Genomic DNA, 4265 nt, shown 5'->3' with positions numbered 1-4265 from the left:
TTAAAACACTAAAAAATTAGCAACTTTTAAGAAAACGTTTGAGGCTGGAGCCCTAGAAGCCCCCCCGCCCCCCTTGCTCCACCCCCGGTTTTTGCATTATTTGATATTTAATCTTCCTATTGCTTGCTCCTTTTTTTACCACAACATTGATCAGAGAGGAGTGGCTATTCAGTCAAGTCACTAGGTGCAAATGTCCAGTGGGTCAAATCCAGATTGTGCACTTTTTTTCTTGATGCACATCAAAACTGATGCACACCTGTAGTTGCCATCTTCCCACATTTTGTATAGGACAGCAATGCATTTCAAGGGTATAGTTTAAAAAATGAAGATACCAGTAACATTACCACACAGAAATATCTGTGTATTGATAGTTGTATGTCTTTTACATTTTTTATATAACATGATTTACAGCTGAATTTTTGCACACAAACACAAACACAGACACACACACACACTTGTATTTTATTTTATATTTTCAAATTGCATTGTGCTCCGTACACTTTTGTTGGCGCTTTTTTTTCAACATTTTGGGCATGTTTTCCAACGTTTTTGTTGCTTTTTTTTACCTGTATTAGATTTTTTCTGCGTTGAGTACTATTACTTTTAATACAATGTTTTATCTTTGCTTTATTTAGGCCTACAGGGCACTTTGTGACGGGTGTCTGTGAAAGGTACTATATAAATAACCTTTGCTACATTTTCTTGATGATACATGATTTACTTAAGTAACATGTTCAATGCAGGGGTATTAGTATTTTTACAGGATCTGAATACTTCATACTTCACTGATGATGTCATCAGCTCCAGAAAAAAAAAGAACAAAAAAACGAGGGAAATGATTAACACGGGATTATCTTCACATTGCATTGATGTATGTGAACGCAAATGGTGTCACTGGAAGACAGGATTATTTATGACTGAATTATTGGAGACAATTAAACAAACATAAACACAGAGATGTGCCGTCCCCAGAGAAGCGGCTTTGTTTTGAACGGTTTATTGTTGCTGACACCAAGGACGGCTGCCAGCTGATTGCATGCCTCATGAAGACGAGACTAAATATTTGTCTTATTCTTTAACAGATCCTCTACAACTGCACGACAGCAGTGTGTGTGTTTGTGTGTTGCTGTATGGCTGTGTGTCTGTGTGTTTGCTTGCATTTGGGTGTGTGTGTGTGTGTCTCTCTGTGTTTGTGTGTGTGTGTGTGTGTGTGTTTGTGTGTTTGTCTGACTGTGTGTCTGTCTCTGTGTCTGTCTCTGTGTTTGTGTGTCTGTGTCTGTGTGTGTGTGTGCGTGTGTGTGTGTCTCTGTGTGTGTCTCTGTGTGTGTGTGTGTGTCTGTGTGTGTGTGTGTCTGTGTCTGTGTCTGTGTGTGTGTGTTTTACTGAACCCAGAGGAGAGGAGTGAGGTGGGACAGGTCATGATGCGAGGCACTTAAGTTGATTAAAATCTCTCTCTGCTGCAGTACCTCCTCTCCTCCATGTCTCATCTCCGCCTTCTTTTCTCTTCATCCTCCACCCTTTCCTTTCCTCCTCTCCTTCCCTCTAGCTCCTCTCCCCTCTGCTTTTCAGAGAATGCTGCAATACACAAATCTTGTTAACCAAAGGCAAGAGGAGAATAGCCAGACTCCTTTAAGCTCACATGTGAATGCTGGAGACAGTAACCACTCTACCTTCCTCTGAGCCATGGTGCAGTGGAATAGCTCCACTTTTATTGGGTCTTACTCCCCTTAAAATAGATTTCATCTCTGCAGTCAGCGCCAAGGACTTCATGGCTGTCCCTGTCTCTTCTGTCTGATAGAAAGTTGAGAGTTGGCCAAAAATCTATTCTGAAGTAGACACTGTGTCCCTGTTGGATTAGAATAAATTAACAAATTTCCGAATCAAAAATACTAATGTAATTTCATTAATTACAATTGAAATGATGCAAACCCAAAGTCAAAGAAAATAATTACAAGAACACATTGAAGAACCTAATGCATAATGTTTTTCCCTTTTTTTATGATTTTTAAATTGTTCATCATTCCATTTACTAATAAGCCTGACTGTCATATTCAATCTTACAATTCACTGCTTTTGCAATTTTGCAAATCACATTGATTGATACATGGATCATGATAATTTCAGCATGGGTCATTATGAACTAAAGCTTCAGCCTGGGATCAAACCCGTAGAACTTTCCAAAGACACACATTTTGGGGAAGTATGGCTTAAAGGCTGCACAATACGTTGGGAATATTTTCCTTTTATGGAATTACACAGCATGAAAACCATCAAAACAACATCCTATACCTTAAGTAAACAGTTGGGACAAGATAATAAAGAACACAGGATGTATTGGAACAAGATTATTTTTTCATTCTGGAAGCTAAGTAAACTCCACAAATCCAGTGTTTTGTCTTTGTTTTATTTTTTTTTCAGGGGTCAGAGCCATGGTTGGAGCTTGGGTATGCCAAAACTACTAGAACAGGTGGGCTGTAAAGAGAATCCATAGGTCATGGTGGTGTGAAGACTGGGATAAACTTCGCCCACTCTGCCGGCGATTTGATTTTGCCCTGCAGCTCAGTCTGGAAACCTGCACATTTAATTCTCCTGCTTCAGTTCACAATTTTGCGGGAACCAATCACAAACTGGAATAACTATCTGGCGCGCTATTGGCGGGTTTAACTCAATGACAATAGAGTAGCGACTAAGCAGCTTCTTGTTTACATTCAACATAAGGGCCACCGAATGCCACCGAAGAGCATGCAACAATCCATCAATGCCACTGTCGCCTCCACGTCCCCCAGATCGTTGGTCTGATTGGTTGAGGGACTGTCCAATTGCGTGTAGAGTCATTCGAACTAACTCCGTTGGTCACGCCTCTTGTGCAGAGAAAATATACCTCAGATTCCCCAGACTAATGTTCTAATCTCAAATCTATTGAGTTTGGCTTGGTCTGTTGATAGCCAGACTAGGTGGTGTGAGGACAGGCCTGTTTGTCCAGCAAACTACAGGCCACAAACTACTGGAGTTACAAAACAACACGTGTATTTACCAGGCTGGGTCTAACAAAAGGCTACGAGTTGCACTCAGTGTGTTTTTGGAGCCCATGTTAGGGACTAAATGTCCGTCTCTGCTGCTTTAACATTGACCATTCTTTTTGTAATCTGCCTTTTGTGAGGTCTCCCAACTGTATGGAGGTGCAGTCCTACAATGCTGGAGTCACCCTTTAATTAAGCCAAACTATGGTCATACTGTGAGCAAGAAGCAAATAAAAAACAGGCTTATGTTGCAACTCAATGTATGCTGATGCATACAACATGTGCCCACAAAACAGTAGCCATGTTCATGTTCTTCATTTCCATATTTAAGATACATCTTGATCCAACATTTGCTATACAAGGATGCTATTTTTAGGCAAAGGCACAGCTAAGGGAGGTGGGGAGAAAAGGATTACACACATCTAATTCCCTTATTGCAACACTCGCAGCGGAGGGTATGTATTAATGTCACATTTTAATGATACCACCTCCCTAAAACGCCTGAGGGGCCAACAAAACCAAAAATGGTGCGGCTAGGAATGGGTAGAACTGTAATACCAGGACAAATAATTGACATTGTCCTGGGCAATGTACCAAACAGTCATTGGCCAGTCAGACACACACATACTCATGCATGCACACACACGCCACAGTTTCCCAACATATATGGGGGACCAATCAGGCATAGACACTTGACGCCTGAATACTCTGTGCTTGCGTATTAACATTACTGACTGAGTAACTGTTTGACAATCACACGACAACATAATAGTTGTGATATATGTGAATTAATCAACAACAAGCCGTTTTGTGTGACTTTTTGTGAGGTTTTGTATATTTGCTATTTAGAATTGTACATGACACTACAGCATTGATTTAGTTTTCATTTTATTGATTTACACTTTAAGCATTTTTGTGCTGCATCTTGTATTGTTTTTTAGTTTAAAAAAAGTTCAAGATGCCTTAGCTGACTTTATTTCCAACAGTCTTTATTTAAATTCTATATAGCCATAGCCTACAATGCCCTTTACTAAGTGTTTACAACAAGTAGTATTTACATTTATCATGTACATTAAAACGGGGACACAATGGATTTATTTTCTTCTTTCCACAAGCAGTGGATTACATTATAGTTAAGGGAAATTTGGCACCACAGGCCTTTCCATAGGCCAGTGTCTGACAGGAAAATCAAACGTGGCCTGTGTTCTCGCGAGAGAAACTGTCCGTATTTATTGTCAGCAGTCT

Source organism: Etheostoma cragini, chromosome 19, assembly GCF_013103735.1.
Source record: "Etheostoma cragini isolate CJK2018 chromosome 19, CSU_Ecrag_1.0, whole genome shotgun sequence".
Lineage (NCBI taxonomy): Eukaryota > Metazoa > Chordata > Actinopteri > Perciformes > Percidae > Etheostoma > Etheostoma cragini.
Note: the sequence above shows the minus strand (reverse complement) of the source record.